Genomic DNA, 16,063 nt, shown 5'->3' with positions numbered 1-16,063 from the left:
CATGAAATAACAACAAAAACTGGCCAAAAAAAGAAATCTACAGAGACACAAAATGACTACAAAGCAACAAAAAATGAACAAAGAGACATAGAACGACCTCAGTAAGAAACAAAATACCTCAATATGACAACGTAACCTCAATAAGATACAAAATTAGCTCAGTAAGACACAAAAAAATCTCAAAAAGGCACAAATTACCTCAATAAGACACAAAGTTATCTAAAAGGGACACTCAATTACCTCAATTACACACAAAAAACCTAAAGGAGACACAAATTAACCTCAAAGGGACAAAACTATTACCTTAAACAGACCCAAACAATTACAAAGTGACACAAAACAACCACAAAGACACACTCAACGATGACAAATTACCTCAAAAATGACCAAAAGAGTACAAGAATACACAAACCAACCAAAAGGAGACACACAAAGACAACAAAAGAAGACACAAGATACCTCAAAAAGACCAAAGCGACCACAAAAAGATAGATATGATAAATAGATAAGATAAAAACCTCAATGAGACACAATGTTGCCTTTATAAAACACAAAATAACTACAAAGAGACGCAAAACCACCACAAAGTCTGTGTCTTTCACTCCTGCAGGAGCGGTGGTGGGGCCCTTTGCATATCTGTGCCCAGGAGCCCTTGTCCCATAATATGTAAGAAAAATATATCTGAAGATGCATTTACATGTGCATAAGCTCTAAAATGTAATAGTGCATCACTGGAATAAGGGTCAACGTGTACATCAGTGAAACAAACAATAAGCATCTGAATTTTCTGTGCAATATACCAACATTTGCCCCTTTAATATCCCCTCGCTCTGTCTGTCCAGATGCATTTAGATTATAATTTACATACAGTGAGTGGTGTGTGGCTGTAACACTAATCTTCTGGGTTCCACTTCACAGCGACCTGCCAGTAACCAATAAATCCCTCCCATATTTACTGTACATCCTCTGACATCCCAGAAAATATCCCACCCATAGGCTCTTTCTGGTGCAGCCCACATCACCCACATCTGTCCTGCTGCATCCTGCCAGCAGGCAATTTCATTGATTGGACCGGCGACAGAGCAGTTGGATGACACGGTTTGCTCTGTAATCGGTGTGGACGGTGGTGGACATTGCAATTTGACAGCAATTTAGTTCTGTTTGCTCGTCTGCTGACAAGTGTTTGGACACAATTCTTTGTGCCAATAAAAATTTAGTCTGTGTCCTCTTCTTTTATGTCCATGTGTTATTAGTGCACATATTTGCCTGACTCTGGATGAAACATATTTACTTCAAGCCACATGCAAATGTCTGCTTACAAGGAGTTGCATCATGTAGCCTTCTCACACCAATGAGGCATCATTACAGCTCAGTTTAAGCGCAGATTTAAAGGGGTACTCCAGAGATTTAGCTCTGCACTTTTACAAAGTTAGGGAGATTTGCAAAAGAGAGATTTTAAAAAGAATGTCAAAACCGAAGCCTTTCAATGTCTTTCAGATGTCTCTGTCGAGACAACCGTGATGACATCATCAGAGTTTAAATATAGCGTGCATGACAATCATATCCGAGTTAAGCCAACGTTTAGACAAGAACGGCCCGACTAAAAACTGAATAGTGTTCCTAGTGTTGTGTTTGTCAGCGTTCATATGATAACATTGTGAGATTGATCCTTGTGTACACGGATCTGCAAAAACAACACAAAACGCTGTAGCGTGCATGACTTGGTTGGCGGTGTAACTTTGTAATGACACACCACAGAAGAACAGTGCGGCTGAGATGTCTCCGTTCTCACAGGATACGCAGGTCGCCAGCTTACACGACAACAGAAGGGGCTGCGTTTTCAAAAGATTACACTCTGGAATCTGGTTTCAAAAGTTTGCGTTTTCAGGCCCCCCAAAATGCCGCTGTCATAAGAAAGAAAGGCCAAACCGCAACAAAAGTTTATGCACGAACCGTTGCCATGTAAACAGCCCCGTAGTTAGGCTCGTGTTTATGTCACAGGCTCCACTCACTGCAGCCTCCTCCGTCACGACCAAGGATTGTACTGAGTGTCACGACCTCCCGCAAAATTACGTAATTCACTATCAGAAACTGATCAATTCAATCCCACAACATTTGGAAAGTCTAGGAGAGCCGCACAGTTGAAATATTATATCTCTGCATGCGAGTTATTTTTTGCAGATTAGGGTTAAAACAAATACATCAACTTTGTAAAAACACACAAAGTGCAGGAACGGGAGGAAATGGTCGGATTCAGCGGGAGCGGGCAACAGTGACATTAAGAAAACAGTCCAGTGCCGGGCTCTAGTGTGTTTTTTAGCGTGTCTTGTTTCCTGACGTCACACCTACAGGTTTGATTAATTTCATTTACTGCTCCTGACCTGAGAGCAAAACTGTTTCACTGAAATGAAACAAAAAAGTACATTCCTACTTAATTGAATTACACAAGGTAGAGCACTCTTTTTTGGGATGTCATGAAGCATCCCAAATGTCGCAGTAGTTGTTTTACACCAGCACACAAGCAACTATTTCATCAGCGGTAACTGCCGTCCCTGACCCCCAAAACATCAATGCAGGCCATTATTGGACTGTTAATATGGATTCCAGTATTAAGCCACTGAGGCCTAAAATCATCTTTCTTCAAACAATTACATCTGTGGCATGTGTGTCTGCCTCTTAAAAAAAAGCACTGTAAATGAACAGATTTTTTGTCTTCCTCGGGGAGGACGGTCCCAAAAGCTTGACATTGAACACTGAATCACTTGTTAAGAGGAAAGTTGTTTTTTTTCATGTGTGGCTTTATTGTGGAGTTTCCACTCGATTTATAAGCTTCATAAAACTCCAGTGTGGCCAGCGTGAATCCACACAGACTGTAAACACGACAGTTAAATCAATAAATTACAATCTTTCCAAATTAAACTTTAGCACACCATGGGCAGCAGCATCCCTTTCCTCTAAACTCTTACTGAGATTTACTGACTGAGGCTGCACACTGGGATACACTTTCATTTATTAAAGCATTAAATTGTTTCTCTCATCCTTTCTCTGTTTCTGTTCAAGAGAACCATCTGTTTGGAAATGTCAGAAAATAATTGTATTTTGAGAAATGGTATGTAAGGAACTAAAGCAAATACTAGGATATGAGGTCCCTAACAATAGTTTGGTGCTTTATCTATGTAAACTCTGAAGAAAATGTTATTCCCAGTGATGGATATTTGATCAAAACACTGCAAGTAACAAGCGAGAGAGCTCTCACTAGGAGCTGGGGTAAGGAAACGCCACCAACGAAGGCGCAATGGATAACAATGGTTGCAAAAATTGGCACACAAACAGAGACTACAAGAAAAATTTGAAAAATGGACTGAATACAAGACACCGGGGTGGAAAAATAATCAAGAGACACACTAATCTTGGATGAAAAAATGATTATGCACCCAAGCAGCTTTTGTTTTGTTAGTTTTTGTCTTTTTCATTCTGTCATAACTGACGTGTCAATGTCAAAAATATTTGTGTTGATAAAGATTACAGAAGAGCCGCTCGATTATGGCAAAAATAATAATCACGATTACTTTGATTGATGCTGAAATCACGATTATTTAACGATTATTTAACATGATTACTCACTGGCTCTCAGAACATCATGCAGTTATTGAACATTAACTCTGGTGTTTATTTTTAATGCTGGATGTCATTTAACTTTAAATACAATTTAACTGGAAAACAGTAAAAGTGAAATCTTGCACATTTACTGTAGTTTGTTCACATTCACATACTATTAAAAACTAACCCAATTAGTATAATTTAAGAGCACTGGGAAAGGGTGCGCTTGATTTACAAAATAAAAGACAAAACAGGAACAACGCTGTAAACCTCATCATACTGCACAAAATCGTTTTATCTCAATTATCTTGTTTTGAAAATCAAGGGAAGCCAAAATATGATTAACTGCAAAAGCCCTAGATTTAAGTGAAAAAAAACCAAACATCATATTTCAGTTGCCACAACGAACACCAGACTAGCCTTCGCCATCCGGGCGGTGGAGAAACTGAAGCCGTGAGCAGAAAGCACAAGAAAAATTGAGCACAAGAGGAAAAACAAAGGAAAAGAAAAAAAACATGCAGCAGACTGACAGATCAGAGGTCACACATGGAGAAGAGAGCAGGAACGATTTTACAACAAACGGATGAGGGAGGAGGAGAGAGGAGCAGACAGATGGACGGACAGGTAGAGAGAGTTAAATGCCAGGATGGGATGGAGATAAACTGCTGAGAGGGACACAGAGGGAGTCAGGAGGAGGGCAGGAGGGGGAGGAGGGAAACAGGAGAGAGAAGGATGGGGAGAGGAGGAGAGGAGGAGAGGAGGAGAGGCAGAACAGGAAGGGTGAAAGGACGTACAGCCTCCACTTACAGTACACACCCATCCCCCACCTCTGTCTCAGGTTAGACCCCCACAGCAGATTGTACTCTAATCCTCGAAGCTACACACCGTTACTGCTGTGTGTGTGTGTGTGTGTGTGTGTGTGTGTGTGTGTGTGTGTGTGTGTGTGTGTGTGTTATTGTAGGGCAGAGAGTAACTAAGTGCTACTGTAACAACCTGGCTATTAGCATACAGCAGGAGGGATGGCCTTCTCTATGACACACAGCATGATGAGTGTGTGTGCGTGTGTGTGTGTGTGTGTGTGTGTGTGTGTGTGTGTGTGTGTGTGTGTGTGTGTGCGCGCGCGCAGCAGCGAGAGAGAAGCTGTGTTCGAAACCGTCCTCTCATTCACTCACTCACTATTCACTATGTAGTGTGTATTAGTGCGCTATATAGGGACTAACCAAACGAGATTTCGGACACTACATTGGAATTTTTTCACCCCGAAAATACACCACCGCATTGCATTGTGGTAGACGGGAGTTGAATGTAGCGTACATCACATGTACACTCAAATTTGCTGTGCATTGTGGGCATTTTAAAGTGCATTATATGAACCACAAAAGGGCGAACACACTATATAGCGCACTATATCCGTGATAGGGGACGGTTTCGGACACAGCTAGAGAGAGGACAGACAAGGAGGAAGTGACGGAGCTTTTGGGTGAATCGTACAATGCAATCATGGCGAAAAAATTGTTGCTGCTGACGCAAAACTGTGGGAAAAAGTGACATTTGGGAAACGTGTAGATGTTTAACCACAATTTGAAAAATAAGGTTTAATTTGGTTCTTGGACTCTGAGCTGTTCGGTTTATCTCCTGTATTCTCCTCCTGTCTCTCTGCTGCAGGTTACTGCCTCATTTACTTAATAACTTGCAAACTGTAAACTTAATGCTTTAGTCATATCAGGGAGTTACTTCTTTGGTGAACCTCGAAGAGTATTTTAAGAGGTTTTCCTCTGCATGAATAGCTGCAGTGTGACTGTTCTCAGCCAGTGCAAATAAACACTCAGGCCACGTTTAGATGGGAACAACCGACTAAATATAAAAGTCTTTCCTTTGAGTTTAAAAAAAAATCTATTTTCATATAATAACATTGTGAAAATGATTCTCATATACACTGATCTGCAAAACAACCAAAAACGCTGTAGTATGCACGTCAGGCCTGTAACTGGTGGTGTAACTTTGTAATGACACACGATGGATGAACACCACGAGCCTGCACACGACGGCGTTCTTCTACAGAGCCGTGACAATAAACACGCTGATCACAGTTGTGGTGCAGCAAAGCTACACTTCGCTGGAGGAGCGTTAATGAACTCAGCAGAGTCAGCAGCACAAACTCAGCTCAGTAATCCGCCATTGTTGTTACTGTTGTGCTGAAATGTAATGAGCATGCATGAAGTTTGGCCTTAACGTCACCGTTCTCACGGGATCCGAGCACTGCCAGTTCACACGGAGAGAGATGAAGAAGGAGTGGCGTTTTTAAAAAATTACCCTTTGGAACTCAGTTTGAAAAATTTGTGTTTTCAGGCCCCCAAATCACCATTTTTGTGTGACAAAAGGCCAAACCACAACAAAAGCTTCACATTTCATGCAGGCACCTTTGTCGTGTAAAAGGCCCCTCAGATTAATCGTCCGGCACTAACGTCTCTGAGATTAATTTATTCATATTTTTCGGCCTCGTGATGATTGAGACACATCAAAAAACGCAAATGAACACCTGACCTTTAATTTATTTTGCTCATTAAAACACATGAGGAGCCTAAAACAGATGGACAACAGTGGAGTAAAACAAAGGCGGTTTAATTCTGCACAGTTCGCCCAACATAGATCTAAAAACCCTCAAATTAAAGCTGAGTCAAGCCCCTTTCACCTCGCTGCCATTGTTTCATGTCTAATCCAAAGAGCTGGAGTCAGAACGACAAAGCAACGTGTCACTGTCCAAATACAGCGATCCGGTCACATGTTGTTCTCTTTAATCCAATCTGACTTCTCAGTCTCTTCATCCCCACAAACACCCACAATCCACCTGTAAGCAGTCACGCTACACAAGCTGAAGTGAGCTGGAGAAAGAAACGCGATTAAATGAGTGTGAGAGGTGTGACAGAGAGGAGGTTAAAGATCTCCGGCGTTTCCTGTCTTCTCAGTTAACTCACACTAGCTCATCCTCCCGGGGCCCGGGGGGGGGTCGAATTTCAGCTGCAAACAAATACACACACACTCGCTGTCTGACTCACATGAGCCGATCATTTTAATTACGCCACACACCAATGGGAGCTGGCGGAGGAGATGCTGAGGGGGGGAAGGGGTGATTTCCCTCTCATTCACAAAGATTTGATTACCTCTCTCTCTTAAACACACACACACACACACACACACACACACACACACACACACACACACACACACACACACACACACACACACACATCTGTGCGTATCAGCGCCAGCGCTCCGCCTTGTGACGCCTTAGTGTGCATAATTATGACTCATAAACCACACTGCTGTCACCCAGAATGCACTGTGTTTTTATACAGATTCACCACAGAGACAGGACACGTGACCTCACACCTGACACCGGATGTATCACAGCGTGTGACGTCCCGCTCCATTTTGTGTTGTCCAACTGCATTATGACAAATGTGGCAGTTTTTATTACTCACAGATGACGTGATGTGGCTGCAGCTTCGCGCACAGGCGCTGCGGTGCAATCTGTACGCTTCTGCAATATATAAATATATGCAAGTCCATTAATATTCCCCGTGCCACTAAAACAACAAGCTGCTGAACTTTCAGCACTCAAACGCAGTCAACAGACGTCTGTGAGTTTTTGTTTCTGCCCCATTAACCAAATATTTTTCATAGAAATCGGCTTTCAGCGTAGCTGGCAAGTGCAAAATGAATGAGAAATTGTTGACAGCTAATAAAAGCATCACAGTTCTCTGCAGCTTTTAGTGGAAAGACTCAACCTTATGTTTATTTACTATAAAACCGAAACCTAGTTGATCCTTTGATTATGTTCAGCGGCTGCATTTTTTTCCAGTACACAATCTTAGGCTGCACAGAAATCAATTTTTCAGTATTTAAGCAAGATTACAGTCTTTTTATTACCTTAAAGGGGACCTATTGTGTTCATTTTCAGGTTCATACTCGAAAATGTTAAAATGTTAAAAAGATCAAAAACCACTTGCCTGTCTCTGTCCACAATCCCAAAAAAAAAGCCAGAAATTAACAACATCAGCAACCAAATTTACATGTTTTCCTTAGATTAGCATGTAGCTACATGTAGGCCTATGTTAGCAGCGTTCTTGCAGCTGGGGATTGACTGTTACTGAAAATAACGACATTTTGTACGGCTAAATAAAAAAAAAAAAATCACTGGCCCTTTACTGCATCTCATCCCGTCTCTCTCTTCCACTGTCACACTTAATCTGTCCTATAACTAATATGGACAAACGTCTTGAAAAAATGAAAGACAAAGATTAAGACACTGCTATTTAGTGGTCGGGGTATAAACACAGCACAAAATAAACCACTGCCATGAATCTTTGCATGCAAATTATTAATTAATGAATTAAGTACAAATTTATATATATTTGATTGTTTTTGACAATCTTTGGTACCATATCTGATCTACAGTATCATAAAACATAACACTGCGACTGTGTATAGATATTTTCTTACACCCCTGTCGTCAGCAGGTTTTGAGCCTTAATTTGCCTGTTGTGTGTCGACATGAGGCTGATGTAACTAAAATAGCAAAGTTTCTGTAAAACCAAAACAATAGCAACAACAAATGTGTTAAAATGCTCCATAAAGCTGAAGGGAACCAGAATTTTTTGTCGTCACGTGTGACTCTTTTCACATATACATAATTATCATAGCAGCTTTAAATATTCACCTGGTGGTGTTTTAATGGTTATGAAGCCTTATAACATTGTTTTTTTAGGATTATTGACGAGTTAAAAAGCATTCCAGTGCTGATCATGTTGCGCAAACAAGAGATAAATGCTTCCCTAATAGCCTGCAGCTGAAAATTAGTCCGAGTTTTCAACATCTCTGGAAGAAAATATGGAAGAAATACCTCAGCTTTCAGGTTTTAACTTAGTAACGGGGGTGTAATCAAGAGGACACACCTGTGTGACTTCAAAGCACACAGCTGCGCTGAGGGAGAAATCCGACCTCGTCTTTTAGTCAGGACTCTTTGGTACAGCAGGGCATTAAAAACCATAAACCGAGACATTTTGATTTATTTCAGGGTAGGCACCAGATGCACACAATATTGGTTTACATCGTCGCTGTATTATGGAAATGCCCGAGTTATCCCCCTCTCTTTGAAGCTTAAGTTCCTCTCACAACAATAAGAAATCACACATTCGCTTTCACACTTCTCTGCATTTACATTAGCCTGCATATTGGTCTGAGTGAGCCACTTTCACCTCTATGTGTTCGCCCTTGTCTCGCATTAATTCGGCACACAGTTACTATTAATGTTGGTGTTCATATGGGTCACACACATACCACCAACCGCTCCTGTCAATACACATCAGCCAGCGGTGACGATGCCGGATCGATAAACGCCCACACTTCACTTTCCCAGCATAATGAAACACTCCCATCCACGCATGATGGAGGTTTAGTGGCGATGGTGGGAGGCCACCGTGGACAGGCTGAGGCCGCAGGCGGAGCCACACATCAATCCTGCTGTCACACTTTATGATTGCTCACAAGCACATGCACAAAGTTAGTTACAGGATATGTACGTAACATCTTTTCTGTGCAGTTATTTACAGCACATCACAGCCAGTCGCTTGTCTAAACTGAAAGATAAAGCTCGGGTAGGCAGTTTAATTTTGGCGTCATTGGGCAAAAATCCCAAAATAAACGAGTTTCAGTGGTCGCCAGCTCTGAGGCTTTCCCAGATTTCTGCCTAAACCTATTGATTATGATCAGTTTCTATATGAAATGTCAAATCTGAATTATTCAGTCTCATGAGAATGGCAACACAAAGTCAATAAAAACAAATTGTAAGATAAAATTAAGATTAATTAACCACCAATGCAATCGCAAAATTAAATGCCAATAGTCCCACTCCTGAGAGGGTTTTTAAGCTTCATGTTAGAGACTAAAATAAATATTGGTAATTCTTTGTCCTTTAAACAGTCAGATGTGAGAAATGTTGCATGTTCGGTAGAAGCAGTGGGACTTCAAAAATGCTTGTTTTTTTTCTGATCAACAGTTTTAGAAGCCCAGAAATTTCACATACAACTTAAAGGACTTAAATGATTGATCAATAAAAGAAGAGCAGGAGTGCACAGCTCTGCTAACAGCTCTGTGAAGATGTACTGCAGATGTAATACAGCGGTGCTTTGGGCTGAGTGCAAACATTGAGTTATTGGTCGTGTCGGAGCAGCAGACGAACACAGAAACAAGGATGCTGTCTTTACAGTCTATTAATCAATATGCAGGAGAGAGGGTGGAAACTGTAAGATAAGAGGAATCAGACATTCAGGCTCCATCGAGCCTGTGATCAGTCCTTCAACCCAAATCCCGGACTGCAACCACCAACCCGGCTTTACTGTCCCAGCATTTTCCTCCAGAGACTGACAGCACCTTCAGCCTGTCACAGCTGGAGATAATCCAAACTAATGTGTCTAATCTTCAACAAATGAGAAACAGATACTGCAGCTGTGCTGGTTTTAGGCTTTCTGCTCCCTCAGTTATTGAAAAAGGAAAAACCCAAACAGGATTAGATGGAGATCCATCAAGCTTGGTTGATTTTATGACCAAATTCAAACAACGTAATACGTGAAATATGGCTGCTCATTTTCTGTTTAAACAACAAACCAAACTACTCTGAGTAATGTGTGACAAATTACATTTTTTAAAATTTGATTTCCTTGCTAGCAGATACTTGACTATGGGTGCGTTCATAAATCAAATCCAGCACTTTTCACAAAAATGAGAGAGAACCAGAGATCTATTTCTACATGGATTAAGTTTCGTTACACATTGGCTGCAGTCAAAAAATCCAAATATTGTCTTTTCCAAGGACACGTGAAGCAGAATTCATAAGGACTTAGGAAAAGACGACCGCAGTGTTTAGAGAATCCGACTGCGCTTCTCGTCAGCTCTGTGATGATGTGACGACGGACGTTATTGACGTGGATCTGCTGTGACGAAAACACAATGTTCAGATGATGGACCACTAAAAGCACATCCTCAGTGTACTGATTCTTATGCCCCAAATAGTCTTTCTTAAATTTATATTTATCTGTATTCTTTTACAAAACTTGATTTGCTGCCTTCTCGAAGGACTTTGTGACGCCGATCTTTAAAAGTGCACTAACCGAACAAAAAAGACACAAAACGACTAAAAAGAGACACAAAACCACCACAAAGTCTGTTTGTCTTGTCGTAACTAGGAGAGGTGACAGGGCCTTTTACATGCTGGGGTGTTTACACAGCAAATAGTGGTTTGCTGCCATATCAGTGCTCTGACTGTTGCATACAAAACCTGCAAATAAAAAACCAACAAACCGCAGCGCTGACCTGTGACCTTTAAAAACACTCCAAAACAGCTCAGTTTCTGCAGTTTCTCTTGATGCTGCAGCTTATCTGACCTTCAGTGATGTATGTTTGAAGCGCAGCTCACACACTGAGATCAATGCTCATTAGATCACAGCGCTAAACGACCATTTGTGTCCTACTAACATGCATAACTATAGTAGGACAGCAGAGACGCTGGACCAAACACACACTGTCACACTCATCAATATACAAACAGGAAGATGCAAACGGACCACACACACAACGGCAGGAAGAGACACGCTCACACGCACCCGGCTGGGCCGCAACAAACTGTATGAAGTGGTGAGTCACAGTCTGTGTTGCCACCTACAGAGCACCGCCGCAAAGCACAGATTCACTAAATCACAGCTGAGCATCTAAGTGGCTGTCAGACAAAACCTAAAATAACTCGTGTACCAGCAGACAGCTTGTCAGGGTATTTTACATCTAATGAAAGCTCCTGTGCCAAAATCCCATTTATACTGCTGTAGTTCTAAGTAGTTATTTTTCAAGTGGCAAATTAAACTATACTGAAATAGTCCGTGATATAAGTTGATCCACACTATTGCCCCATAATGCAATGCACGAAGGAAATGAAGGATTCACTCGTACCTAAAAAAAAATAAAAATAGGACAGTGGATGGTGGTAAAACAGCTCAGAAAACTATGTTTTTTAATTGTTTTCTGTTGGTACAAAACAGTTTCTAATTCACTAAATGGAAAAATACAGTTTACTATGGAAATTAGGATGTAGTGCAGTTTATCAGTTGTCCTCTATCGTTATTTTTTTCACTGAATATGATGCAAAATATACAAAAAACATGTCACTTGTATATTTATATTAAATATATCAGGGGTCACCATAGGGCCCACTTTAATATTACACACACACACACACATATATCGTTCTGAGCACAAAATGTGCTTTTCAAAATTAAGCTTTAATAAATATTATACATTAATATTATTTTCTACTTTCATTAACTTTCTTAACCAACATCAGTCCTATTCATAAACATCAAATATTTATTAATTTTCAGAATTCTAACCCTTTAAATGTCAGGTTTTTATAATGATGGCACTATGTTTTTAGTTTGTTTTTTTTAAGAATTATGTTTTTTATTATTATTATTATTATTATTATTATTATTATTACAGCCTGGGATATGTCAATGTTTTGCAAAAACATTAATGGTGACAGTGCATCAGTGGAAAATAGCATGTATTTTTTTCCATATGCCAAATATTGTAGGAAAAAAAATTAAGTAATCTGGTGAAATATAGTAAAAATGACAAATTCAAAGGCAAAAGCCCAGAATGACACCCAGAAATAACACAAAGCATGTTTCGATGCTTTGCTGGCATTGGGTTAAAAAAAATGCAGTTTTAATAGGTGTCAGTTGCGCATTTTTTGCACATAATAGTATGAATGTAACAATTTTGTTTACATTATGTATTTTAGACTTATATGGGTGCTGAGCTCCAAGATTAAAATACACAATCAAAATACAAAATGAAAATAAATATACATATAATACATAATCTTACTAAAATGTATGCATTATGCACATTTGTGTAATGTACTACTATCTTTCACACAGCAGGCCAAAAAAAACTAACATGCATGAGGATAAAAAGCTCTGCCCACAGGCATGAATCCATGCATGAATTGGTACCATCAGTACAGACAGAGCTGAGAGGACAGAGCTGACAGACAGACAGAGAGCGAGAGGACAGCACAGACAGAGCTGAGAGGACAGAGGACAGTGCAGACAGAGCAGAGAGGACAGCACAGACAGAGCTGAGAGGACAGCACAGACAGACAGAGCAGAGGACAGTGCAGACAGAGCAGAGAGGACAGCACAGACAGAGCTGAGAGGACAGAGGACAGTGCAGACAGAGCAGAGAGGACAGCACAGACAGAGCAGAGAGGACAGCACAGACAGCAGATAAACACAGTGTGAGTCTGAGGGGGAGCTTGTTAAAAGAGACACTGACCTCCAGCATGCTGGTGGCAAAATCCCACTCTGACCTTGGGGCACACACACATTTCAAAGCCAACAGCAATTAGAGGCAGCTCTGGGTTTCCTCCTGCTCATGGTGAACCTGTGCCAAGTGCTCGCGCCCCACCCACATCTGTGTAGCAGCAGGCTGCCAGCTGATTGGCTGCCCGGCTTCCAGTAACATCTCACCTGATTGGCTCCTACAGCCAGCCAGTAAAACTTGTTTTTGCATCCGTGAGACAGCTGTGTCTGGATGCGCGTAATAAGCACTCTCAGCTGATTGGCTCTCAGCTGGGAAGGTGTGTGCGCGCGTGCATGTGGGGTTTCATAGTGCGCATACATAGGTATGCATGACCCAAAAAAAAAGATCAAACACATGCTTTTTATCTAATGATCAGATATGTGTGGCAATTAGGCATCATAGCTGTGCACGTGTAGACCGGTTTCCATGACAACACCTCTTTTTTTCTCTGCAGACAACCTCCACGTGACACATCACAGAGCGAGCTTGGGAGTCAGAGATGCTTCGTCTCGCGTCCTCGCGCTGTGTTTTTAACGTGAGAGCAGCTCCTCTTAAAGGTTCACATTTCTGTCGGCCAACAGGTGACCCGCCGGTCAATACAGGCGCGTGCTCCCAGTGATACACCTTTTTGTGCTGCGGTGGCGTGCACATGACAGGCCTTTGAATCAAACTGCGCCAATGAAACCAACAGTATGTCCGCTAATAGGATGTTTGGGCTTATCTCGCTATATCCTTTAATATCCCATAATAACGCGCGGCACAATCACAGCAGTCTGTGCAGCAAAAGAGCAACGCATGCTTACCTCATCTTCCTCCGCTGTGCGTCTGAATGGTGGCTCCTGTCACTGATTTGTCCTTGAGTTTTAGTTAAAAAACGATCCAGCAGCAGCTCTGGGTGTTGGAGTGAAAACAGCGACGCTTCCCGCGGAGCCTGCAGCCGGCTGGGTGTGCAGATGTTGCGGGTTGAGGGGAAAAAGGCGACAGGGTGTGGAGAAATGCTACACGGATGCGCACAGTTTTCAGGTCTGTCTTTGAAAAAATACAAGTAAAAATGTTCTGCGGGGTCTCGTCAGGCGGCTGGTGGTTCGGTCGAGGCCATTTCAGAGGGAAGCACGCCGCTGTCCGCAGGACGAGGAGCCGGGCGGAGTGGCTGACAGCGGCTGCTGAGGTGCCATCTTTTCCTCCCTTCAACCGCTGGGAGGCTGAGAGAGAGAGACAGAGAGAGAGGTGCTGAGATATTCAAGTCTTGCTGGTTTTGCTGCACAGTAGCGCCCTCGGTCTGGTTATGCAGCTACCGTGCAGGCAGGTATCAAAAACAAACGCACACTGCAACTATAAGGGACTGTTCTTTATTAGAGGAGGTGGTGTTAGAAAATCTGCACATCGATATATAAATATACATCCCCATCCACACAGTCACACACTCCCAAACACGAACAAAAAGAAACCAAAAAAACAACAAAAAAGATTTTAAAAAATAAATAAAATGAAAAATGACAATAAATAGTTAATTAAAAATAATATTTTTTTTTAAAGGCAGGTGTAATACTTTTATGTTATCCATATAACTTCATCTTTTCAGTCAACTCCTTTTTTTCACTTTCCGAGTGATGGTGGTTCAACACAATCAAATTACTCTTCTTATACGTCCAAAATCAGTTCTTGAATTTTCAATCATTTCTGCATTTTTTTGTTGTCAAAACTTCAATAAAAATATTGTATCATATTTATTTTTTTGCCACCCCCCCAAAAAATAATAATTAAATTATAATAACTTGCACCTATTTAATATTGTACATTTTATATTTTGAACATTACTGCATGCTAGTTCATGTATTCTGCACCTTACTGTTACCTAGTTTATATTTAGTTTTATGTTTTCCATATATTGTGTATTATAATTGCTATCCATTTTCTTTTTCTGCCATGTTATTTTAGTCCTTGCATATTGCACAATTTGTATCTGACTTTGTATTGCAATTGCTGCAGTAATTTCCTCCCTGGATAAATAAAATGTAATCTTATCTTTACAAAATTAAATGCACTGTTGACATGTCTTTAATTTTGTGAAAAAAAATGTTGAAATGAAACCTAGCCCTTGATCCATCTGCAAAACAATTAAAAGCCTCACAGGAATATATGATTGGATATGAAATACTATGATTACCACAAATACTTTAAGCCCTTAAGACCCTGCAGAAATACTATTATATTGTTGTATGGTGTGTTTGTGTGTGTGTGTGTGTGTGTGTGTGTGTGTGTGTGTATATTTCCTTCCATTTAATACATCTGTTATGTTTCCATAATATTTCATGATATGATAATTTACTGTCTTTAAATCTGCTGTACATCACCACAGTTTTCATGAGTACGTAGACACAATGCTACTCTGTATATTACAGGACAGACAGAGTGTAAGTGGCGCACACAAACACCTGTCGACCAGCTAACATCTGTCTCTGTGTGCGGCAGCCAGCTGCTGCTTTCTCACACACAGAGGACAAACAGGCTCAGTTAAACCTCCGAGGAGGACATCAGTTCATCTGAGGTTTCTCAAAGTTAAGGACTTATTGTTATTGTAAATAGTGTTTGGAATGATGCAGTTACAGATGTGTTTATTTGCATAAAAAAAATTATTGCAAAGCATCTGGACAGCCTGGGCTTTAAATCTCTTTAAAAAAAGAACATGAACGTATCTTCAAGAGCAGGTCAGGATCAAAGATTTAAAATTGTATAACAGAAAAAAAGAAAAATATATATCTTTTTTGTTTGTTTTACTTTTCTTTCCTTTATGTTTTTTTTATTTCTTGTAATTTTTTTTACTAATTTCTTGCTAATCGTAGGGCCAGTTTTTGTTAAGGTACTTGTCACCCTCTTCTCATGTTTTTTAAAGAATTTAAAACAATTTTCTCTGGTTTCAAGGGGTTAATATAAAGCATCTGAAGCATTAAAATCCAGCCTGCAGCAGTTTTATCTTCACACCAGCAGAGGTCCTCCTCACTTCCACAGAGCACAGGGATCCTCTGAGGACCCACTTTCAGGTCACACC

Source organism: Plectropomus leopardus, chromosome 16 (genome assembly GCF_008729295.1).
Source record: "Plectropomus leopardus isolate mb chromosome 16, YSFRI_Pleo_2.0, whole genome shotgun sequence".
Taxonomy (NCBI): domain Eukaryota; kingdom Metazoa; phylum Chordata; class Actinopteri; order Perciformes; family Serranidae; genus Plectropomus; species Plectropomus leopardus.
This window is presented reverse-complemented; position numbering follows the sequence as displayed.